This window comes from Mus musculus, chromosome 14 (genome assembly GCF_000001635.26).
Source record: "Mus musculus strain C57BL/6J chromosome 14, GRCm38.p6 C57BL/6J".
NCBI classification, from domain to species: Eukaryota; Metazoa; Chordata; class Mammalia; order Rodentia; family Muridae; genus Mus; species Mus musculus.
In genome coordinates, this window is record NC_000080.6 from 15,306,898 (window position 1) to 15,333,399 (window position 26,502).

Sequence of the window (26,502 nt, forward strand, 5' to 3'; positions counted from 1 at the left end):
GTGGAGTGATAAATGCACAGGTCCTGGATACTGAAACTCTGACTGAAGGACATGTGTGGAGGAAATGGGGGAGGGGGAGGGGGAGGGGAGGGAGAGGGAGAGGGAGAGGGAGAGGGAGAGGCGGAGGGGGAGGGAGAGGGAGAGGGAGAGGGAGAGGGAGAGGCGGAGGGAGAGGGAGAGGGAGAGGGAGAGGGAGAGGGAGAGGGAGAGGGAGAGGGAGAGGGAGAGGGAGAGGGAGAGGGAGGAGAAGAGGTCTCAGGAAAATGTCAACCTTCCCCAAACCACCTGTGAATTGAGGAAATCATTTAGGAGGGAAAGTGACAATCTGTACAGCAGGGTGCAGAACAGATGTCACATAGTCCTCTGGTGAACCGTGACATTTACATTGCTGCTTATAATAGTATAGTCTAAGATTCTTAGGGTGTGGCTTTTTACCAGAAGTGAACTCCATGAGAAGTTACAGACCACTGTCTTTCTCTGGCATCTGACTGGAGCAGAGGGTTTCCTCAGTGCTGTCTTAGCAAATTTTCTACCCAAAAAGCTTGAATTCCAGAGTCCAGGGGTAGAAACCTTATACTTTTTATTCATGCAATCTTTCCTAGAGCAGGGCAAGCATATCACAGGCTGGTTGAACAGGCTCCTCTCAGTAGCTTCATTGACAAATCCAGATCCTTGCTTGCCTGTGCCTGGTTTGTTTTCTATTTTCACAGTTGTGTTACTATCTCCCTGCTTCTGGTCTGTAGATAAGGAGAGGGAAAAGTCAGTTGAGTTGGTCAACACATATTACTTAGAAACCTCTTGCTGATGATCTGAGTTTTGATTTATGAAATCATTATGGTCAGTGATTTGGTTTCAATAGGCACACCAGCTCCAGCCACAATCAAAGCATGATTTATGTCTTCTTTATAATGTGCCTTCACCTGAAAACCATCTTTTACATCCAATTAGCTTGTCATTCTCCAGCTGGGTTACAGGTGAAGAAAGCTGGTGAAGCATAAAGATGCTGAACTGTTCATTCCTGAGGGCAGAGTCCATTGCTGTAACCTGTAAGGTGTGTGGTCCTGGGCATTTCTACTCTTCATGTCTCTAATTCAGACTGTAAAATGGGAATAATAATATCCCCTACTCTATAAGTTGGCTGAAAGACTGAAATGATCAAATGTACCTAAGGCTGTTCCTTATGATGCACTGCAGAAAATCCCAGAGATCCCAGAGATGACTGGCCTCTTTCGATCCAAATAGACTGGGAAAAACTATAGTGCTGGTGGAGGAACAGCATGCAGGGTTTCTTCCATTTGTATTGCATCCCGTGGTGCGCCCCCTCTTCTCTCTTTCCTAATCTGAACCTCCTTAAACTCAAGAAACATAAACCCAACAACTTCAGATCAACTGTTTCCAACAGACAAATGGATTTAGGCAAGCTAGATATTTTACTTGACCTCGGGAACACCTTGTTCTCAAGTAGAGGTCTATAGTTATTCTGGCTGGCTTATTCTTAGTAGACCTGCTAGAAAGGTAAATTCATGCTGTTGATTTCCCTGGATACTTCTGGATTCTGCCCTCAGAACATTCACTGGGTTCTAGATTCTGGGCAGAAAATTCTGCATGGGTAAACAGTAAAGGATTTATGAACAGAGAACTGTCCTGTCCAGAAGTATAACCAAGTGGGAGTTTGGGGAACGAGAAGCCTGAGTGCCATCTGTCTGCCAGCTCTCTTCAGCCCACAATTCTTTATCAGGGTTTTCCATTGTGTTTCTGGCTTCATCTGTTGGTGGGTGAACACTGGATTCAGCCAGTCCCCCACTCCTAACCCCATTTCATTTCAAATGCCACCCTCATTATTGTGATCTGCATACAAGGGTAACTGTTCTGGTCCAGGCGTCCATGCTTGTTATTCTAACTAACACAGATGGTGTGTGGGCAGGGACTAGGGATTTATAAGCTACAAAAGACCAGCTACATCTTCTCTACCAGAGATTTTCAATAGAACTTTTTGTGATGACAGAAATAGTTTCTAATCTGCCATTAATGTGGTAATCATGCCACATGTGGCCCTTGAAATCTGACTAGTGGAACTGAGAAGGTGAGCCTGAATCTAATGTAACTTTATTCAATGTCACTATGTCTGCTAACATTACAGTTTTGCCAATTGCATGAGTGGACAGAATATAGCAGCTCTGCCAGCACCTGGGCAGTCTTTCCTGTTTGAAAGGCTGTATGAACTCTCTTGTGGGTTTTGCGTTAGTGTTGCCTGAGAACTGCAGATAGCAAGGTATAACTGTTTTCTAGAAAATTCCCAACACAGAAATGTCTGGGATTTCTCAAGAAACTTGGCAAACTTCTACGAATATTTGGCACATTTCTAAGCTCAGTTTTCTTGGGTTTTGCTGACTTCTGGCTATCTACTGAGTATTCATAAAGGGAGTCTTCTAAAAACTGAGAAATTGGCACTCAGATAGAGTGTGACTATGGACATTAGTCCAATGTAGAGAGTTTACAAAAACAGCACAAAGACTGACCTGTGCCCCTGACGCATGCTATGAGGTAGAATATTTCAGTTGTCTCCCTCTTCCAGGCAGCAATATCACATTTCAGGGTTAGACACTGAATCTCCTGAACTATATAGAACACTGAACAGAGTGTAAACAGACGGTAGTCCAACTTTTCCCTTTTCCGTTCCTTCCTGATGCAGTTCAGAGTTTTCTTGCTCTCCAAATTTTCCTAAAAGTTTCTGTTCCCTTCAAACTCTTTTCCTCATGAAGAACATCTTTGTTATCCTGGTGTACTAAAAACACGTGATACACTTTTAAATATTAAACATCTCTGATTACCTTACAGGCGTTTTCTATTTCTCAGAGGGAACGCTTAGGCCCACTCTAATTGTTGGATTCCATCAGCAATAGAGCCCTTATTAGCTCCATAGTTGATTTCAAGTAGAACTTCATCTCACCTGAAGCCAAAAGGGGTGTTCTGGCAAGACCCAGAATGCTAAGAGTAAGACACAGGTGAAGCAGAAGGAAGGGAACAATGGGAAATAGAAGTCTAATTTTCATTGAAGAAGATATGGCACACCTTTGTCCCTCTAAAGAGAAGTGTGTAAAACTCCTGAAAAAATGACATGTATATACAGGCAGAATTTATATATTGTACAAAATTATGAATTTTAATATGTCATTTTTATACACATACATCATACCAATACCTGCTCACAGTTCCCTGTCTCCATTCTGGTCCTCATACGCTCCCAAACAGTCCCAGTTTCATTTAGTAATGGCATAATTTTATTCTCTTTATATCTGAGCAGCACTCCACTGTGTACATGTGCCGTATTTTCTTCTTTCAAATATTGGTGAGTGTCTAGGATGATGGAGTCTATTTTGATTTGAACGGTGGAAATTTTCTTCTTCCTTAGGGGAAATTAAATATTTTTACACACAAAGTCCAGGTCATGGGATGTCATGTAAAGTTGTGATATCATGTTAGAGTTCTCTGTGGAGCAGAAGAGACTTGATGAAATAGATTCAGTTTTGAACTTATTGATCAGTGCAAGTGATTGTGCAATGCTCTTGGCTTTCATGGCTCTTGAAAGGACAGGTGTCTCTGCATAGGGTTCCTATGTAAGCCTATGGTTCCTGGAGTGGAGACCAGCTGGGCTCACAGTGATGTACTGCATAGTACTGGGAAGTGCGATACACCGGTACAATGATGAAGAGTTAAGCATAAAGGATTTGACCGCAGAATGAACCGACAGACATCAGAAGGTTTAGTAGGGTACAAAGAGTGATCCAAAAGTAAATTATTATAATAATTTTCTACACATTAATATTTAAGGTCAGGAGCATTTATAGAATCTTGAGAAGGTTGATTGCTAGTCATGGTTTGGGTAGTTCATGTATTGTCTTGGGAAAATAAACTCTGATACTCACATTTCAGTCAACTGATCTATTAATGTGAGTTTTAAACCAGGCACAGATGGTCTCATAACATTAAAACAAAACATGTTAACCCCCAAAATATAAAAGCAAGTAGTTATGCAGAAAATAAATCTCACAGATGTTCCTGGTGCTGTGGGCATAGCTGGAACATTCAGATATGAAAGGAGATGAGGTCACTGAGTGGGATGACTCAAGTCAGCTGGGAAGACCAAAGCACAGCCGAGGGGATTCACTCTTTCCTCCAGGAGTCGAGTTTCATATCGTTGAGCCAAACTGAACAGCCATTCAGCTGGAATGTGATACATAATCCAGGTCTTTCTCAGAACAAGATAGCTCCTAAAGGTCCATCCATAATGTCATCTAAAAGCTTGGTGCATGATCACAGACTCCAACCCTACTGAGCCGAACCACATTCTCACCAGGCCTATGTACTCATATATACTCATCTGAGAAACACAGACATAAAACCTTTTGTTAGGAAGCAACTCTGATTCCATTTACTTTAAACCTTGGCGGGAAGACAATTAGAAAAGTTTTAGAGATTTCAGAGATCTGTAGGAACTGACCCCTCATGGTTCAAAAATGGAGGAATCTTGACAGCAAGAAAACCAGCGTCAAGGAAATCAGAACTTCTGTGTGGAATGTCACCATTAATAAAAACACCTCTACTGATTACCCTTCTTTCCAAGGTCCCTTTGCTCCCACCCCTCTTGTTAGTCTCACTCCCTTCCCCCACCCCTTCTCACTCTCACTATTCTCTCCTTTCCTCCCTCCCTGATCCTGTCTCTTCCCATGCCTTCCTTATTTTCCCTCTCTCATTCTCCGTTCTCCCTTCCTCCCTTCTCGTTCATTCTCTTTCCCATCTTCCTCTGCCCTTCCCTTTTTCTTCTCCCTCCCTCTCTTCCTCTCTTCTTCTCTCTACTTCTCCTCTCTCTTCCTCCCTCTCTTCCTTTCTCCCTTCCCTCCTTCACTGACAAATATTTACTGAATGTCTCTCACTTACCCCAACACAGAAAGGTAGTAGAAATTCAATGATCAACACAGAATAACTCTTACTGTCGTAGAATCTATAGTTTATGGGGATGCAGAATAAATAGAGAGTGAAGGATTAGTGCAGTAGTCACATAACACACACAGCACACCCCTATTCAAGGGAAGTAGTTGGTTCCATTAAAACATATTTAAGAGATATGATCCTAATTACCTCCCTGGGTATAGTTGGAAATAGGATGTTTAGAATTTTACCAGATAACAGTGGATAAAGAACATTTTATGAGAGGGAAAAATAACATGCCTATGGTTGTAACAGAATAAAGTCCTTTGGACACATTTGTACTAGGTCACAAATGGTCTTGACACCATATGCAAGGAAAATCTTTCATTCTTCATTTTTAATTAGATATTTTATTTATTTACATTTCAAATGTTATCCCCTTTCCTGGTTTCCCCTCCAAAACCCCCCTATCCCATACTCCCTCCCCCTGCTTACCAATCCACCCACTCCTGCTTCCTGATCCTGGCATTCCCCTACACTGGGACATCGAGCCTTCATAGGACCAAAGGCTTCTCCTTCCATTGATGCCAGACAAGGCCATCTTCTGCTACATATGCAGCTGGAGCCATGGGTTCCTCCAGGTGTACTCTTTGATTGGTGATTTAGTCCCTGGGATCTCTGGGGATACTAGTTGGTTCATATTGTTCCTCCTCCTATGGGATTACAAACCTCTTCATCTCCACAGGTTCCCCAGTAGAGGAGCTAGATAAAGGATCCAAGGGAAAATTTTCTATCCAGCCAAATACCTACCACTTTCTCCCAAACTCCTGGTCATATCTACAGTAAGGCATGAAGTATGGTAGGGATATATAAGCCTTACCTTCAAGCATTGCCCACTAAATGGTACACCCAAGTGTCTTATCTAAATGTCATTCCTCCAAACTCTAAGGATTGATGGAGGATGTAATTAAAAAGTTTCCCAGTAGCATGGAATGGACCAATTTTCTACAAAGTTTTTTGATTGGAAGCTAGACATGAAAATAGACTTTTGCTAGACTTAGCCATTTATATGTTGGGGCTATTTCAGTAGCATCTTAGCCTGAAAAATGTATACACATACCAGACAGAGTGCTGGAGGGTTTTCAGTAGCAGAGTCCTAGGTTCATACTCTTAGGAGAGGAAGTTCCAAGAAGTATTTTCCAGAACTGAGTAAACAATCTGTCAATAGGTCAATACAGTTAGGAAGAACAACCTTGCAGCCCAGCCTAGCTTTAGCAGGACCCCAGTGCTATACAAACAGCAACTGTTCTTAGAGACAAGAAAAGGGTTTTGTGTCAGTCAGGTGAGGTTTCTCCTATAGTTCAGGCTAAGTAGATTTCAGGGTGAGACTTGAAGAACAGGAAGCAGTGATGGCCCAAGCAGTAGCCAGATCATTTCTGTTCTGTTAGTCTGGTTTCACATGAGCACTAAATCTAATAGAAAGGCATAATTTAGCAAACCTTACCGATTTGACTGACAGCAGAGTCTGGCCATACCCAGCAGCAATTTTATGAGCCTTCCTGGCCCTCCTTTCTCAACCAGGATCTAACTTCATGTGCTAACTGCTCATGAAAAATGAGGAAAGGAATGTTCTAGAAGCTGTGGCTCAGCAAAGCATCCTCACATTTGATAGCATAGAGGACAGGGACAGGTTCTCAGGTGTTTAGACTGCAAACTTTTGCTGGAAAATTGAAACTGGGGTAGGAACAATGGAAAAAACTTATTTTGAGAACTTCTGGAGAAAATAGACAGGCTTATCCAAAGACAAAACTGGAGAGTCCTTTTGATGGAAATAAAGCAATGGGGATCTTCCAGCAGCGAAGTCTGAGGTGGCCAAATGCTGTCTCAGCTGCCCAGGACTACTGAGGTGGTTGAGTCCTGCCCCCACAACATCTCTGCTTTGTACAATGACAACACAATTGGATCACTTATCTACCACTCACCACTGTACTTATCTAGGCTTTTTGACTTAGGTTTGTTATTAGACAAAAAGTAACTGTGGTCATTTTATAGAAGATCTCTCCAGAAAGTGGGGTTGTATCTATTAGAGATTGGGACATGGTAGATAGGAGACAGCAGATCCCCCTTAGAAGGGGAGTGTATGGGAGTAGGGCAATTTGAGGCAGAGTTGTGCTTAAGACAATATGAGGCCATCAGAATCCCCCTGGTTGTTTCTCGTGAACTATAAAGACTGAATGACACCCATCCTGACACATAGACTGCAATTCTCCCTGCACAGCAGTAGCTGGTTTCCAGAAGGTGCAGGCCTCAGGAGGGTGCAGCCTGCTGAGCTCTGTCTGGAATTGCCATGCCCTGCACTTCATGGAGCTATGGGCTCAGCCAGTTTTGGTTTCCACAAATAGCAATTTGTTTGTTTGTTTTGCATTTGTTTCCAAGTTCCTTAAACAAAGGGCAATGCCATTAAAGAAAATTCCAAACCATTCATTTCTGTAAACACACAAAAGAGGACAAGAGAGAAATGAAATGCTTGCAGAGTAGGGTGTGTTTATGAAACCCTTACATGTAATTAACTTCTTCAGAGTCCTTTTGGGACAATGGCAAGCTGTGCATTTGAGGGTTTAAATAATATATTTTGATAATGATCTCATGGGACTGAAAAGAACCTTATAAAGACAACAGACAGATGGGTGTGTTCGTTCCCTAAAAGTCTGTATAAAGGGTCTTCTGATCTTCCACCCAACTTCTGGTGATCACTCCCAATGCTCTAACTTCTACTTGTTCCATAGAACTAAATCATGCTCACCACTGTACTTCAGCATTTCTTGCCAGGCAGAGTTTTGAAGTATACTCTTGTATTTTAATTTTGCCTTCTTAAATCCAATGCATCAATCAATATCCTCTGTTGGTTTTGTAATAAGCTCAATTGGACATTGTCAACAGAGTTCTTAGATGTTGGATTCTATAAACCCATCTTGAGAGATCTCATATAAAAACCAACCTAGAAAGAAACTGAAGGGACAAAGGAGGTTAGATAGATGTGTTACACTGCAGCTAGGGGTAGTGTTCTCTAGACACTTCACATACTCAACTTCTATAGTCAATGTGTTAGGCATCCTTGATTGATACTTTTGTTTCCATTTTCAGAAACAGAGAATCTGAGAGGACAAGAACTCACCTAAGGGCAGACACATCTGAAGAAGTGGACTGAATCTAAAACAGGATCAGGTGACTCCAATGACAGAGTCTTTGTGAAAAGATAGTCCAAGGAGCTTTGAGAGGACTTGGGGGTTTGGGGGGGGGGGCGCGGCTGGGGCTTAAAAAGGATGGGCTTGCTGTTGCCTTTCCATACCATCCCCCTTAACCTGGAAATGGAGAAGCCATCTGTACCTGTCTTACTGCACCTGATATAGCTACCAACTGCCCACAGCTGAGATGCCCAGGAGAATACAGGTCAAACACGACCAGTGCAAGCAGCATGCTCTTGCCACACAGACTAAAGAATACCAACTTAGGACCTTTGAGAACCCTTGACAGACACAACTTGAGTCGAGTCCTCAAAGTATGTCCTTGTGTTTAGTACTGAAACCTGCTACCTATTACCTTTTTTGTTGAGAAGTGTGACTCCAAGTTTAGATCTTGAATATAATCAGTGCTCACTAGCTGTGGATTGCTAGTCAGTTCTATTGACTTATAGGTGGACTTCACTGGATATTTCAGCTCTCCACCCAAGCTCAGTTACACTGAGTGCAGTAGCTCAGCTCTGGCAGCCATTCTTTGGTGCCTCATCTCTGCAGTCTCTCATCTTCAGAGGACTGATTAGGCTGTTCCCTGACAGTAACTGTTTTCCAACACAGAGAGAAATGCAAAGTTCATTTTCAAGGCTTTGATTGCATGCAGGTAGCTTCTGTGCCATCAGCAAAATCATGTTCCATTGTTAGTCAGAGCCACAAAGCAGCAAGGCAAATGAACTTTTGGGCTGTTTAACATTTAAGCACCTTCAGGAAGGAGTGGCTTCCTACTGTCGCAGGTCTCTTGAGGCCTTTAGTAAATCTACCCACATCTCTCTAAGTCTGTTCAAACTACTAGAACCCCAGCTTACCTAATTGATGGATTAAAAGTACAGGAAAATTAAAAAGGAAATCCTCCTACCCTATACCAAGGAAGTCATATGTGGCCTTTATGTACTGTATGTTTCTTGACTGTATGCCTTAGATTTTTAAATTTAACCAGGGATAAGAAATGAATAGAAAACATATGTTAAGGATACTGACAAACTGGATTAATGTCATTCACACTGTATTCTGGAAGAGAACTTAGCTTTGTTCTGCCCATATCTTGGACAGCTGAATTAAAAATAATGGACTGATGCAGTAGAAGAAACACAAGAAAGGGTAGCATTGGTTTAGGAAATACTTACTGCTTATTGAGCTTATAGGAGTCTTCTGTGAAAGAATAATGGCCACATCTCCCTGAGGTAAGATTCTATCTTCCAACAAATACAAATACAAACTTGTTTGAAAGCACAGAGCTGATGAACGGGTCTTCAATGGCAGACACAGCCCATAGATGTGTTTCCTCAAGTTCATTATGAAAGGTATGAAGAGGCTTCTTGCTGCAGCTGTGGTCCAAGGAAGACTGCTGATTGTAGGGAAAGCTGCATTTTGTGTTGGTAGCTGAAATTGGCAGCATTGTCTACACAGTATTAGTTTACCAGACATGAAATATACATGTGTGAGGGGTCATGAAAGCTTGTGGCAAGATCCCAGAAAGTCACTGAAGCAAGGCAATCTGAGTCAGCAACAGTAGCAGAATCCCCACAGTGAGGACTTTAGAAATCAATGCATGAAACTAGGAGGAAAACCTAAGTCTCACGGAGACACGAGGACAGTGGAGACTCCAGGAAAATGGCATATCCACCAACGAAGGCTGCAGAAATGGAATGGAGTCCACGAAAAGAGGGATCACATACACTTGTGAATTAAGAGGTATCAGACTTAGAAGGATGGTGTTGTCTAAGTCTACTAGAACCCAGATGATTTCATCAAAAGTACCGTATATGGAGCTGCAGGATTTGATGTTTCTTTTGTTGGGTTTCAGTCTTACTTTGCTTCACTATTTCTTCCCTAGCCTCCTGTTCCTCTTTTTTGGAATGGGAATGTTTATTCTATGAAATTGTGTGCTGGAAGTACATAATTTGTTTTTTATCTTATAAAAGGGGGCTTATAGCTATGAGATTGGAGGGCTTACAGCTATAAAATTGCCTGGAGCTTCAGAAGAGACATGGAATTTTAGGCTTTTAAACAGCATTGCATCTCTGGGGATGTTAGAGATGAACTAGATGTATTTCACATTAGGAGATGAAAATGAGACATGGAGGCTTGACCCAATGTTATGATTTAAAAGATGGGTTTAGATATCAAGTTAGCAAAGGGTGCAGAAGTGCTGATTGATCTACATTGCCATCTAGGCTCAATTTAGAACCACACAGCTCTGGGTATGCCTACGAGAATATTTCTAGACAACTTTAACTGAGAAGAGAAGACCCACCCTAAGTAAGGGTAGCTATATGCCATGGCTGTGGTCAGATCCAGGGAAAAGAAGAGAAGCAGCACTGATCTCCTTCCTTTTCTGTCTTTAAAAAAAAATTATTAGATATTTTCTTCATTTACAATTCAAATGCTATCCTGAAATTTCCCTTATACCCTCCCTCACCCCCGCCCTGCTCCCCAACCCACCCACTCCTGCTTCTTGGCCCTGGCGTTCCCTGTACTGGAACATATAAAGTTTGCAATACCAAGGGGCCTCTCTTCCCAGTGATGGCCGACTAGGCCATCTTCTGCTACATATGCAGCTAGAGACATGAGCTCCGGGGGGTACTGGTTAGTTCAATTGTTGTTCCACCTACAGGTTTGCAGACCCCTTCAGCTCCTTGGGTACTTTCTCTAGCTTCCCCATTGGGGGCCCAGTGTTCCATTCTATGGATGACTGTGAGCATTCACTTCTGTATTTTCCAGACACTGGCATAAACTCATACAAGACAGCTATATCAGGGTCCTGCCAGCAAAATCTTGCTGGCATATGCAATAGTGCCTGCATTTGGTGGTTGATTATGGTAGGGATCCCTGGATGGGACAGTCTCTGCATGGTCCTTCCTTCTGTCTCAGCTCCAAACTTTGTCTCTGTAACTCCTTACATGGGTATTTTGTTCCCCATTCTAAGGAGGGACGAAGTATCCACACTTTAGTTTTCCTTCTTCTTGAGTTTCATGTGTTTTGCAAATTGTATCTTAGGTATTTCAAATGATTTATACTTATTTATATGTATGTATGGGTTTACCTGTGTATGCCATGTTATGTGTCTATCTGTCTATGCCCATGGAGGCAAGAAGAGGGAATTAGATCTCCTGGAGCTAGAAGTATCAGTGGTTGTGAGCCTTTTAACTTGGCTTTTGGAAAGTGAATCTTGATCCTTTAGAAGAGCAAGAATTGCTCTTTACCAGTTAGTCATCTTTGTAGCCTCCCTCTCCTCATCTTAACTGAGGATTCAACATGGCTAGTTGCTTCAGGCTTTCTCATGTGTCTGACATCCCCACCCTGCAGGACTGTACCCTCACACTCTGTGCTTCAAGATAAAGCATGTATAAGTTATTTTGCCACAGCAAGAGGGAAGTAACCAGTATAGGTGTTAACACTCATCCAGCTGCTATCACTGTTCGGCTCATCCACACACACGTTTCTTCCTTGCTTTTGTGTGATGTAATGTGTTTTGTCCAATAGAATGTGAATGGAAATGACATGGTGGCTCAGTGGCTAGGCCACAGGGTGCAGTGTCACTTGGTCTGCTGCCATCTTCCCATTTGAAAGTTTCTCCCTCAGCTCTTTGTGATTGTTTAAGGAAGTTAGATTCCCCACCAGGAGCCCAGACCACTGAACTCCACCTGAAGCCCTATTTTGCTCAGACCATCCCATATCACCAGGGCAGTAGCTAGCCTGCAGCTGTGTGGATGAGCCCTGCAAGATCAGTAAAATGTCACAGTCAATTTGCAAATGGACAAGAAAGATCCACTAGTATTGGGTAATAGCAGAAATGTGAGGCTACTCATTACACAGCCTTGCTGTGGGAAGTACTGATTGATCTATTTCTTCTCACAAGCATGCTGAAGATGAGAAAAACAAAACAGAACAAAACAAACAAAAAGAAACACACACACACACACACACACACACACACACACACACACACACACACAAAATGGTGTACATGCAATTGCAAAACAGAGCACAGTCGATGCATTTGTTTCCTGGGGAGTCAGAAAAAAAAAATGAGGAAAATCTATTCCCTCCTACTTGCTTCAAAAGGTCTTGGGAACAATTTTTCATAGAACTTGTGGATTTGAGTATACTCAGGAACCAGGCAGCATAGCTCTCTGCTCTCTTTCCTCAAGGGATTCTTCTCAGTGTCTTTGTAGTTCAGATTATGACCAAAGAAACTGAGATTCACTTTGGGGTGTCTTGGACTCATTAATAAAATAAATTAATTCAAAGAGAAGCTCAAGGACAATTTTGTCACAGCTTAATAAGAACAGAAAACAGGTTTGGTAAAAATTCCAGCAGCTTCTAGGGAGAGAATTGGAGGGAGAAATGCCTTTTAAATTAGGCAAGGGACATAAATAGCTAGCTTGTCAAGAAAGTAAAATTCCCTCCCCAGAATGGAAGTGGGTTAGTGAGCTGAGGATAGAGTGCAGAAAACATCTAGCTGTGCATTTACAGTCTCAGCCCACCTCTCATTTGTACTTTGCAGGCTTTGAGTCACAGGCTCCATTTCTTAAATGGAGCTTACTGCCATGTAAGGAAGGGCTTCCAGTATTCCTCCTCTACAAGCTGGCTTCTTTCACATGTTAATTTCTACTTAGCATTCTTTCAGTTTCAATTCCCTTGTCAGAGGATTCTTGCTGTCTTTTTCTTATGAGGCTCCAGCTACTGGATCTATGGCCAACCCTGAAGGCTGGTCTCATTATGGCATCCTTCACCTAGTTTCATCTGTGAGGATTTTGCTCAGAAGAGGTGGTGAGGAAGACTCAGCCACCATTTTTGAAAACGTACTCAATGCACTACAGCCACTATGAACAGTTCAGAGGGCTCAGCACTTCACTAATTAAACAGTATTTTAAACTAGTGACCTACCTTACAGGTTGAGAAAACTAAAGAATTGACAAGTGAAGGACATTAGAACAGAATTTTGCATTGAAAATTGTTCAGTAAATGCCATCACCATCACCATCCTTATTAATCATTTTTTAATTGTCAAATAATTTAGACACTTGCAGTACCTTCCCAACCCAAGAATTATGTGAAGATTAGCTAAGATACTCATTGGCACACACTCTTTAAAAATGTTTTTAATCGTCTAAATAATTTGAAATATTGCTTCTAAAAGTTATATTTTTTAGTAGGGAAGTCCCACCAAATTGGCAAGGAGTACCCAGGTGGGAGACACAGCAGGTGAACCGTTTATGAAGTACAGGGTACCCCATGCCATGTGTTTCTGTAACTCAGACATTGAATAAGTCGGCTAGGTAAAGAAACACATATCTGCTCACTCAGCTGCCCATTTAGCATGCTGGGATACATAGAAAGTAAAGCTCTTAAATACAAATTTAGTGTGGCTACTAGAGTTTTATCTTTCCAAGTGAAAGAAAATGAGATTTTCTATCTTGTGATTCATGTAAAAGAGTTGTCTATGAGCCTGGGGATGAAAACAAAGCAGAACAGGCCCAGTCATGCCAGGACAGGGTTGTTGTTAAGACATTCCTAAGAACAGCTTAACCATAAAGATGAAAAAGAATGCAAGGACACAAGCAGGGCTATCTTGTCTGAGTCAACACCACCTGGCAGGAACCTCCCCTCTGTCTATTGCCCCTTGATGCTGGGTAAAGTTATACATCAACTGGTTGCTATGTGAACAAAGATAAGCCCCCAGCCCACAGGAACAAAGTCCTGATGCCCTTTTGCTGACATGTAATCTTACTGTTAATGCTTGAATGAGCCAATCCCATACCTTTGTCAAAATTCCTCGCACCCTTAACCCTTTGCTTCTTTAAAAACCCCTAGCTTCCGAGCCTCAGGGTAGACTCCCCTGCCTCCTGTGTGAGGTACGTGTTGGCCCAGAGCTCTGCCAATAAAGCCTCGTGCATATCGCATCAAGAAGGATTCTTGTATGTTTGTGGGTGCATCCTGTCCCTGGACTAGAGTGGAGGTCCCCATATGGGGGTCCTACACAAGCACAGCATACATTTTGGTATGTTTTATCTGTAAAGACAGCACTGGTCAGTCATGACTAGAGATGTGTACTAGGGAAAGAAACATGTTTCCACTCAACAAAGTAGGAATGGGAAAAGAAAGTTCTCAGGAAACTCCTTTAATTTTGACATGTCCACTGAGCTTCTATGTAAACTTATGTCCTGTGTTAATACATTAAATATCTATTGGAGTTTTAGGACAGATGTGGAATAGGAGGAGTGTGTCAATATTTACCTGGGACTAGTCATCCTCTGTACTAACTTACCTTCACTTCATGCTGACCATTGTCCTGAGATTCATGATGGTGGTATTATCATCATCTGTTTTCCAATGGGCAGTGCTGACGTGAGGGTGCCTCTTGTTCCAACATTATTTGATGCAATGCTAATGAAGTATGATCTTTTGGTACTGTTCTTCTACAGATCCATTCCAAGGCTTAGCACACATCTTTCTAAGGATGAAGGTGGGAAGCAGAAGCTGGAGCCATTTGCTTCTGGGATGGGGGAATCTCTTCTGTATCCTACAGGTGGCCTTGGGTTTCCAGTTTCATCTGTCCATCCTCAGTGCTATTGGACATCTCTATCTATTACAAGAACAAGATTCTGTCTTTCTACACAAAGAAGTGTCTGAGGGAGGTGCATCCATAGATATCTGTAGCCAGGCTTTGTAGGATGCAGAAGTGAGGAAAAGCAGATATTATACAGATGTGCTTGAGGCAATCACCAGGGCCCACCACAGGAGATGTCACATATCAAAAGGGAGTAAACAATGCTTGTGGAGATACTAGTTACATTTTAAAATTGCTTTTACAAAATTCCTGATAAAGAAGAAGGAGAAGGGAGGTTTGTTTTGTTGTAGAGGTGGAGAAGATATAGTCTATCATGATGGGAAGACATACCCCAGCAGCAGCACCATGAGACAATAGGTCATTTTGTGGCCATAGTCAGAAACTAGAGGGAGCAAGCAGTAAGTTAAGTGGCCCATTTCCTTCCATGAAATTTTACCTCTTAATGGTTCTAGAGTCTCCCAAAATTGCACCAACTGGTAATGGGCCAAGTTTCAAACACATGAACTCATAAAGGACATTTCACATTCAGAGTCATTAACTGAAGGTTGGGGAGATGAATCAGCCAGTGAAATAGGTTTGACCTCAGGACCCCACATAAAAAGCCAGGCATGCTGGCTCTTGGATTTCCTGAGCTAGAACAGCATCATCAGGAAGATCCCTGGGGCTTGCTGGCCAGTCTGCCTCCCTTATTTGGCAAGTGTGAGGCTAGTAAGAAACTCTGCCTCAAAAGCAGACGCAGATGATAGTGCCTGAGAAATGGCACCTCATACATAAACATGTGCAAACAAACAATGAAACATAATCAGGAGAGCTATTGTCTTGTCCCCTTTCTCTATCTCTTTCCCCACACCTGCCTTTCTGGAGAGTCCAGTTGGTACTTGCTGTCAAAGCATGTAGCTGGATCTCCAGTACTCATGTAAAAAAATCACCCAAGGATGGTGGCACATCTGGAATTCATTAGCGAGGCAATATAGATAAAAATGTGAGCTCAACATTCCATAAGAGACTCTTTCTAAAAAGTAAGAACAGCTGAGGAAGACACGGACGTGAACAGTGACAAACACGTATGCACTTTTAGTATCCACAAAGGTAAAAAGTCTGGTCCGCTATCGAATCAGGAGGGGGTGAGAGAGGGAGTCATGTGACATATCCTGGGAAATCCAACTCCAGAGAATAGCTTTAGGATGCAGACCTGAGTTTATTATCCACCCTATACACTTACATACAGTGTTTCAGCCAATCCCAAGACTGTAAATCCTTGGCCACACCATGCTCCAATGAAAGCCTTGCCTAATGAGGTAGCTCAGAAGGAGTCGATGGGAGAGTATCGTCACCTGTGAGGACTTCTGTGGAAGTGGAGAAAACAGCCACACCCTGGCCTCGGCTCCTTTTTGCTGTCTCACTGGTATGCCAGGAACCAATTTAGATCAAATGCCTTGTACGGAGGATCAGAACTCTTCTTTGAGGAGTCGCAGAATCCTGTGGTGCCTCTCTCTCCATACCAGTTTTTTTTCCTTCACAAGGTTGACTTCCCTAAAGCACTTTTGGCAGACAGCCCCTGGACAATTTCAAGGCAAGATTCTTGGGAAGGACTGTGACCTTCTACTTCTCCTGGAAGGGCGCTGTGGTAGGAAAGAAATGCTAAGGGACTGCTTACAAATCCAGAGTGTCTGTGTGGAATTTGTCATTTTTTTCTGAGACTAATTTTTCTCAGATTTAAAGTCAAGGAAATGGTGTTAAACATCTCACGTAGTTTCTCTGGGATACAATGAGAAAGTTTAATGATGTGTTTGCTTGCTGATTATGCACAGATGGGTTAGAGAACACCTCTACTGTGTGCTTCATTCTACAGTAATGAAGTTTAGGTACTGTACTCTCAACTTGTACAAAGAAGATCTTCTAGGAGCTGGTTAGCCTCTGGTATGATTAATGTGTGCTACTTTTGGTACTTCATGGTAAACTATTCCCACGATTCTTCCAACTTTAAACTGAATGATCCAAGTGCTGTGATTATAAAGAATCACTTCCTGCTAGCTTGCATGTCGACTGCTTGGCCCCCAGATCACTGTGCTGTTTCAGGAACTTATGGAAGTTTTAGGAAGGAAGACTTAGCTGGAGGAAGGGAACTTGAGCCTGAAGGGAGTGCAGGTACCACAGACTTTGTAGTTTCAGAAAGATATGTTGTTTGTGTCCTAAAATAAGGAATAGAACAAAAGACATACAGATAGGAGCAAGGAAGGCAATGGAATTTATAAATAATGTAGGGCAAGAACAAGAGTTACAGCACTACACTGCCAACCACAACACCCTGTGTGTTTCCAGAGTCCTCCATTCAGGGGAAGCCAGGATTCTTGTCTTAACTACAGAAAAACAACTCCAAAATGATCAGAGCTAGAATTTATTAAAAGAAATTTTAGCATAGATTTAAACACAAGGGTGGATAGAGAGATTCTCAAGTAAGAGACAAGACACCCACTTCCACATGTGTGGTTTCCTCAAAAGAAAGTTATGCTAAGTTGTCTATTCAAGACCCACACAAGTGGTGTGATGGGTTCTGAAGTTCTCCACTCAAAAGGATGCTAAGGAACGTAAATGAAGTTATAGACTGGATCCTGGAATACATCTGAATAGGACTGTGACCTACATCTAAATAGGACTACAGTGGAAGAGGAGAAATTCTAGCTCATGAAAGCTGCAGAGGAAGTTGAGAGTTTTCATTTTTGTAAACAAAATTTTATGATCTTCTTTTTTAAATGCCCTGAAAATTGCATATTAATAACTAGGGAATGTACAAGTTTCTTGTTTCTTAGCTGGAGAGAAGCTGCAAGCTGATGCCAGGACCCTTTTCCTGTCCACATCCTGGTACTCTCTCTGCCTTTCTGACACACTTCAGACTTCCTTCCAAGCAGGAACAGTTTATTAAAAGACAGGAGTAGGCACTGGGCCTGAGCAGCAGCTCTATACTACACTGCATTAAGAGCTGGAGTTTCAGGGTTTGATATATATTGTTTGTGTGTTTGTGTGTGTATTCATGAGCCATGGCACGTGTGAAGTTGAGAACATGGAGAAGTTGGTCCTTATCTCCCATCAATGACTGAGCTCAGAATGTCAGACCCAGTGGCAAATGTTTTTACCCAGGGTCATATCACTAGCACCCCTGCCCCTTTAATTTTTCAAGAGTTAGGAATTTATTTTTCTTTAGCATGGGCTTTTCTTATTCATGTTCACAGAGCGTGCTTTTCTGTGAAAAGTCCATGTGTAACATATATATATGTATTCACAGGTCTTGTCTCCTTAGCATCTTAGACTCCTCCCATGGCTTGTGTGCTTTTTGTACTATAACATGAGCCACAGGATGTCTGGCACACTCTGGAGAGCCAGCCCTTGCTATTTTTGCTTTCATATATTTTATTTCCACAGTATTTTCCTAATGCTTCGTAGACACATTCCTTACCCTACTCTCTTGCCTCACGAGGGGTATGTATTTTACCTGATGCTCCTCCCTCACCTTGTGTATATCTTTGTCTGTCTGTCTGTCTGTCTTATTCCTTTATGCCATTAGGTGAGCAGTTTCTACAACAGATTTCCACTGCCACGAAAGTTCTCACTTGCACAAAGCCAGGGGAGGCAAGGACTATGTACTGAAATCTCCAAAATCACCAACAAAAATAAACAACTCATCCTCCTTCCTTTAAATTGTTTCTGTCAGGTGTTTTGTCAGTGATAAAAGCTGATTATCACACCAACGAACCCTGAAGCTATGTGATACAAGTACTTATGTGGGTATTATCACAAGAGCCTTGCCACACAGGCAGCTTTCCAGGAGAAAGGGTAAAGACGAAAAAGTACCCTACATGCTTATTGTATTACAACATCAAGACCTAGAGCTGCTATAAAATCATTATTGCCTGAATAACAGATGCTGCTACTCGTATTTCTATAGGTGAATCACTTGTCTGTTTACCTAGTCACTATCAGCATCCTATGTTTCCTACACACTGTCACATGGGTGGTAGGTTTTAACATTGTACAGTGTTACTGTGGGATATCAAGAACTTTTTGTACAGCTGGCAGAAAGGTCTAATCACTCAAACTATGTGAGCAAAGGTTATGCTTTCCTCTTGAAGAACCATCTCTATGAGAGTGTTCTTCCAAGACCCTTTCACCTCTGACTTTCTTTAGCCTAGCAATTAGGATTTATAGAAGAAATACTGTCTTGGAAAGTCAAACAAGAATTAAACAGGGCTTCAATGTGGGAGAAGCAGGATGAGTTTGGAACACTTGGCTGGATGAGTAACATTGGGGGTTTTGAGGGAGATAAGAAAGTAGCCTGTTTCTGCAGGCTCCTTGGCTGGCTTTCTTATCTAAAATAACTGAGTGTCACTGTCCCTCACATTTCCTCCAAGATGGAAGGTGTAATTTCCACATGGTGCCTACAGTCCTTGAGTGTGAAAATCCAGGAATCCTATTACAGAGCCTCTCTGTAAGCACGAAATCTGTTTAGCACCATGTTCATTTTATAAGGCATAATTTAAAATATCTGTGTTTGCAAATTAAAAGACTTTCCTACCACTAATTAAAACATACTCATTAGCTTTTGGCAGGCAACTGCTGTTCTTAATTTGAGAAAACAAATCTAGAAGAATGGTTTAGAAATATTTAAAGAGAAAAAAAAAGGACTTCACCAGATTAACTATACTCATGGGGTAAGAACACCAATTATACATCAACTCTATTATATTAGCAATAACCTATTAGTAACTTAAAATAACACTTTTCTGACTATTTCCAGGTTTTAGAGAGTCTGAGTTTGCTGGCTATTTTTCACTTGCTTAGAAATATGATGAGTTCTTTGGATCAAGGACCCCACTGACAGACAACAGGTTTTTCTGCAGCTGTTAGTTAGGAAACATGTCATGCTACTAATTGGTATGCTATCTTTCTAGGGCACCCAAACTTTCTGAAATTATGGGATAATAGATCTCCAAATTTGAATCTTACAAACTATTGACATGGACCCTCTGAAAGTTAAAGTTTGATTTGACATAAAGTGGGTAAAGGTGCTCATTGCTTAGCTTGGCCACTTGAGCTTGATCTTAGGGCTCTTGTGGTAGAAGGAGAGAATGGAAACTTGATCTCTGCTATTTAAAAGTGTTCCATGGCACATGTAAATTCATTAATGTTGTGTCCGACCAGAGGCTCACATGTCTGGGTTCTAGTCTGGAAATGCATCTTGGAATCTGGAAGAGAAGAGGGAGCTAGGCGGACGAGAGAAAGGTGAAACCAAAACAGTCAGTCTGATCAAGGTTCAATTTTAATGTCAGCAAACACACTTTATAAAGAAGAGGGGAGGCCCATCCCTAGCCATGCAAAGTTCCTTTGAAGTCGATAGGTCAGCCTTCTAGAAGGAACTCGTGAAGATTGAAGTTTGGTGCTAACTCCGGAAAATTCTTGGAAGAGAACCAGTGTGGCCTCAGGAAGGTTGGGCCTCAAGCAGGTAGTGGCACATCAAAGGAGCAGCACAGCAGATGGCTCCGCTTAAGTGGTGGATGGTCACAGCCAGCCTTGCTAGGCTGGAAGGAGGTAACACATTAACACTTACAAAGGAGAGAGAAAGAAAGACAGACAGAGAGACAAAGAATAAATGTAAACACTGAAAGTTGTGGTAATTGTGTCTCCATGAAATATTTAACTTATCAAAAATAAATGCTGCTTGTAAAAAAGGAAATATTTCTGTTACAAAAGTAAAGTATGTATGGCTACAACTCTCATTTAAAAGGTTTTTTTTTTTATTTCATCTGAGCTATAAAATTCATCTCAGGAAAAGCCTATACTTTAAACTTCAAAATATTAAAGTAAAAATAAACTCTTGAAATACATTTGCCTTGAAGAAAAAAAAAGTATGTGTTTTTTAACCAATATGCTTTTATTTAATTTAAATATCAGCCTTCAAGAATTATTTACATATAGTTTCAGTATTCATTCATTCATTTTTGTGATTTGATTGTGAGTAGTCCCCCACAGACTTATGTGTTTGAACATTTGGTCCCCAATTGGTGGTACTTTGAAAAAGTTGTATAGTTTAGGAGGTGGAGTCTCACTACATGGAAAAATTCACTGCAGGCTTTCTGAGTTCATATGTGTTATGACTAGCCAGCTTCCTGCTCTTGCTAGCCTGCCTTGCCCACCATTGTGCCCTGTGTCCTCCAGAATTTATAGGGAAAAATAAACATTTAAGTTGCTTTATTAAGGAATTTTATAACAAAAGGCAAAGCAAATAAGAAAGATGTTAGCAATGAGAAATGGGTCAGTTGCTGTGGTAAAGTTAAACTGTGGATCTGGGCCTTTGGAACTAGTTTGTAGGAATAATGTGGAAGAGATAATATTTGGCTGGAAAAACCCTAGCATACTGGAAGCAGAACTATGTAAGCCATTCTTTTGGGAGCTTAGAAGACAGGAATGTAAGAGAGAAATTCAGACATTGGGAAACTGGTTCCTGAGCTTCTAAATGGGGAGCAAGGACTCGATTTGGCTAGAGTCCACTGAGATTACATTCATTATGTTAATGGCATTGGCAGAGAAGATTTCAAGACATCTCACTGTTGTCTCTCTTGTGTAGTTATTAGTCATCACTCTTATGATGATCTATAAAGAGGAGGGGCAATCTGAGCTTTAGAGTCAAGGAACAAGAAAGAGGTTCTAGAATTTCCCTCTGCAGCTATAGATTGGTACTGAAGCCAGGTGTATGTCAGGGGTGTCCCTGCATGAAGACTCAGAGAGTCTATTGCTAAAGCTATAGAGGTGAAGCCTAGATTTCACTGGAGACCCCAAGATGTTCAAAATGCCATAGTCATGGGATACCTACCAAGGATAACTTAGAACCAGGTGTGAAACCAGCTCAAAAGAGAGAAGTGTGATGTAGTCAACAAAGCTGAAAGGAGTTGGAGTTCTGAAGAGTGCTTTGACATCAGACATTGCGATGTAAAAGTTGGAGTTTACTCTGCTGGTTTTAGGTCTTGATTTGATGCAGTTTTTTTTCTGATTTTGCTCCTTTTCCTCCCATTTGGAGTGGTAATAAATATTATGTGGTATTGTATGCAGTACATGATATGATTCTTTATTTTGATTTTTACAGGGATTATAGTTAAGAGATTTCCAAGAGTCTCAGAAGGTACTCTGAATTTTGGACTTTTAAATGTATTGAGACTCTTGTAGACTATAGAAACTATTGAAATTCAACTGAAAGCACTTTTATATTATTATGGTTGGCTACAAGTCTATGGGGTGAGGGAGTGGAACATGCTGGTTTGAATAAGAATGGCCCTCAAAGGCTCATTTATGGAACAAATTCATCAAATGCCCCATTTAGATGCAGCCATGAAAAAAAGACTATCAACTTGAGAGTTGTAAGGGCAGATATAGGGCAACAACTTGAGTCTCCTAACTTACATCCTGTGGATTTCCATGTAGCACATTATGTACTAATAAATAACTATTAGATGAATGAAAAGCCATTTACTTAGGAGGATAAAGATGAATTTTGACAACTGGATTACTAAGACTTTATGAATGTCACAAAGCTCAAGAAAACTTGAGATGAAGCAAATTTAAGTCATGCCAAGAAAACACACACACACACACACACACACACACACACATACACACATACCACATGCAGTCAAGTCACACGTGCACACAATCCATATATATACATACCAAAACTTCACACACATACACTATACATATACCATGCACACACATGTACACCAAACTCAAACCACATATATACCACAGACAGAGTATATATTATACCACACATATGCACACAAACATTCTTCCCATGATAAGAATGACGATAGCTTTTGTGGACCACGGGGGGACTTTCTTTTAGAAGATAGACCTTTGTACATATCTGTCTTCAAAATGCAATTGTAAGCTCCTTTGGTTTGAAAAATCGTCAATTTTAACCTTTGTTCATCTCCATTTGCTAAACAAATGACCCCAAGAAAAGTGATACATTCATTCATTTCATAATAATAATGTGTGGGCTCTTTTGAATGTAGGCATTTAAACAGCATGGAATACTTCCATGTAGAGATAGGATAGAGACATCATTGGTTCTGTGATCCTCAGCAAAGACATGACATTTTAAAAACAATGGCAGAACCAGGAAGTTTTCCTTTGATGATATCATTGAGAGTGTATAAAGCTAATATGATAAATCTGAACTTGGCTTCACAAATAACAGACTTGGTCAGGCTCTAAATAGTGTTGAGTGTGTGAAAACCAGACACAGTTCTAATGGAAAGAACTATGGAATCCCATATCAGAACCACAGAAAAATATTTCAGTTGTTGCCAGAAGACACACAATAGTGACCCAGAATTTATGAGTAGGTAAAGAGCAAAGGAGGTAAGGAGAGCAGATCTGGCCCTGGCTCTGTAGTCACATGGAAGTCACCTGACCTGGAGAACCTCTGCTGGGGACAATTCTAAAGCATGGCTGTCTTTGACATTCTTGCAAATCTTCATCATCATTCCTAGTGGCACCTTCCACTATGGCCCTGCCCTTTTTTGTCATAGGTTCAGGCCTGTTTCATTGCAGCTCCTTTACTGAACTCTAATCTCTGGTCTACAGACACCCAGCATGTGTTTATTGGAGTTTCCTAGTATCACAGGCGGCCATGTGCTCAGCTCTGCACATCTATCCACTCTGTCTTCTATCTTGTTCCCAAGAGCTTCTCATTCCAGTTGACAAGAGTGTTCATATCTTGATGACAGGATGTAGATGGGAATAAAGTGACACCAGATGGAACACCAAACAGAATTCCTTTCCCACAGGAGCTCCAGTTTAGTTTTACTCTGCTTGCTTTGCACCATTTACACTATCCCTGTACACTATCTCTTCCTTTTCTGTCGCCAGGCAAGATCAGCTAAGTGACCTCACTTAGTCAGTTCTGCTGTAAGTCACTGAATATCCAAACATGGCCTTTCCATGTAGCTTAAACATTTCTAAACAGTTTTAATTTTTTTTGGATAAAGATAGATTAATTAAAAAGGAACAGAAGGATTGAGGATAAATAAAAGAACACAAAGCAAGAAATAACGGTATTTTTCTCCTCCCTTGTGTCCACGCAAATATGTGATTATGTAATTGATCACCTTAGAATGAGGTCACTGTCATACATAATTTCACAATCTTACTGTATTCTTCAACTGGGACTTCCACATCAATCTGCCATACTTGTTCATTTTTGGCAAGCTCAGGAGAGGAGAGTCAGTTTCAACAAGAGTCTTAGCCAATGTATTTATTTTTAGGTTGTCTGTGGCTGTTGTCTGATTTTATGTCAATTCTTGTACTCTGGAGTTTTAACTGTTTTTGAATTGACATTTTACTTTCAACCCACAAAAGGCTTTCCTTGGTATTCTAAGACCTGGAATTCTTTTACCTACTGCAGAATTTAGATGAGACCTGGAATTCTTTTACCTATTGCAGAATTTAGATGGATTAGTGTTTTCAATTCACCTTCAGGCACTGATTGCACATAGTTCAGGTCTGCCTCACCTAAAGGAGCTCTTCTGTCTTACAAAGTGCTGCTTAGTCTCTCAGGACTGTGTTCAATTATGAAAGGGCCATCGGGGGGCGCTGTTTTCTGGTCTTTTTTCCACAGATGCTTTCCTGTGAGCCTTGCCTCTTTGGCACACTTTTACCCACTGTTAGTGGGTCCTTCATGTTACAAACGGTTATGGCAGGGTGTTGGGGTGCTTGCTGTCTCTCTAATTGCTCAACTTTTTCTCTGGTATTGCAATTGATGTGTGTATTTACATACTTATCCAATCCAGTGTCTGGTTTGCTTCCTGTTCTATACATTGCTGGTAAGTCCTAATGCATCATTTCCTGTTGCTTCTTTGAAAACAGGCCTATTGAAACTTGTATCCTAATTTAGTATCAGGTACAATGCTCAAATATGAAGCATATTTTCATACCTACAGAGGACAATCACTCACATTAATTACCACAGACTTGTTTTTACATAACCAAAATTTTAATAGTTCTTAGGCTTATTCTTTTAGAAAATGACATGTGTTGTTTTCATAATTTTGACATAGATCTTGTTAACTTGAAAGATGCTAACCTAATTGCTCCACAAACACATAGATGTAAAAACTATTTTTACTGTACATGCATGTTTCCTAAAGCCCTGCTTGTTCTTGGGTCTACTGCAGTTAACCTCATTTTATATTAGAGTTTATTTTTTCCTGCTTCTGGGAAGTGTGGTTGTAAATAAGATCTAGGCAGTGGTTCTGATTGGCTTAAGCACAAGTGCAGATTCCACTCATTGTGGGTCATTACTGACTTGAGGTTAAGAGGCCCATTGGACACGCAAACTTTATATGCCCCAGTACAGGGGAACGCCAGGGCCAAAAAGGGGGAGTGGGTGGGTAGGGGAGTGGGGGTGGGTGGGTATGGGGGACTTTTGGTATAGCATTAGAAATGTAAATGAGCTAAATACCTAATAAAAAATTTAAAAAAAATAAAAAAAAAAGAAAGCTATTAGAAGAGTCACAGATAGACACCCAGGCTTTGGCATCAGAAAAGTCTTACTTTCTTCTGTAAATCTTTCATGATACTACTGTACATTAGGGTAGGAGATCTAAAATTGTTTTGCTGATTTTTCAGAGCTCTGCCAGCACTTAAGCTGACATCAAGAAGGGCTGACTGAGAAGACAGAAAGAACTTGGAGTCGTTTTTGTCACTCTTGGATCAGCCTTCAGGTGAGCTCCAAGACTGGCCATATAATTTACTACTAAAACCTAGTTGTATTGCATTTCTCATTTAGAGAAGAGATGAAAGACAGATGCTTATAGGTATAATGCTTGCAGAATGGTATGGTAAGAACTGGCAAAGCATTAATATGTAGAGTTTTATTAACCCTGACATGCTGAGTTGATTGGAATTGAGATACTGTAGAACTTTGGGCAAGTTACCAGGTTGTGGAAGTAAACAAAGTGCTTCACTCTGGAGCTCAGTTGAATGAGACTTCTCCCCAGTTTGAGAACCAAAAATTTCAGCAGAGTCAGCAACATTTGCCGTGAAGAGTGCTTATACAGAGACAGTATTTATTTTATATGGAGATATTTTTAAATAAGGATGCTAAAATTCAGTGAACTACTCTTCCCAGGTCTCTTCTGGGAATCTCAAGAACAAAATGTTTGTATCAACTTTAGTTAACAGTGCAGACATCCTGACTCCCTGTGCCCCTGTGACTAAAAGATTCTCCCTATCTGTGCATCCTGCCCATTACATCTCAGGATCCATTCCACAATCTCTTTAGACCCCTAAGCATCTCTTTTTAAGCAATATTTCAGAAGTCATCAAAATCATACAAGTGAGTGTTCAAAAGGCCTTAATGAGTGACTCTTCTCTGAGAAGCCCACACCACATTTGGGGGTACTGCATTCTTTCCTTGAGTGCCTTTATTTTTATTAAGTTAAGAATATATTTTTAATAAACTCCAGCTCTGCCTCATCCTGGCTCATCCTGAAATTCTTTTCTGTGATAAAGTTGAATACTTAGCAGCATGCACATTGCAGAGGATGCACCACACAAACGGTTCTGTAGCATCTGCTCTGTATCAAAAGGCTATGGGCCTGGGAGAGAGCTGCTGTCCTTTCCCTGACGGTCTCTGGTAGTTATCAAATTCCA

The 26,502-nt window shown here is 41.1% G+C and overlaps 2 long non-coding RNA genes across 4 annotated transcripts; one reads left to right on the forward strand and one right to left on the reverse strand.

Moving 5' to 3' along the window:
* The first annotated feature begins 1,614 nt into the window (after window positions 1-1,614).
* On the forward strand, window positions 1,615-25,523 carry Gm31658. Its single transcript, XR_383097.4, has 3 exons — window positions 1,615-1,771; window positions 8,074-8,154; window positions 25,477-25,523. It is a non-coding gene; the product is annotated as a predicted gene, 31658 (long non-coding RNA).
* Window positions 3,209-14,986, reverse strand: Gm31577. Of its 3 annotated transcripts, none has more exons than XR_001781177.1 (6): window positions 14,494-14,986; window positions 9,347-9,855; window positions 7,733-7,938; window positions 6,050-6,147; window positions 4,939-5,002; window positions 3,209-4,224 (listed from the first exon to the last, which is right to left on the reverse strand). It is a non-coding gene; the product is annotated as a predicted gene, 31577 (long non-coding RNA). The 3 variants fall into 3 exon arrangements; XR_001781176.1 differs by lacking the exon at window positions 14,494-14,986 and having other exon boundaries at window positions 3,209-3,407; window positions 4,052-4,224; window positions 9,347-10,535; XR_001781175.1 differs by lacking the exon at window positions 14,494-14,986 and having other exon boundaries at window positions 9,347-10,535.
* Window positions 25,524-26,502: the final 979 nt, after the last annotated feature.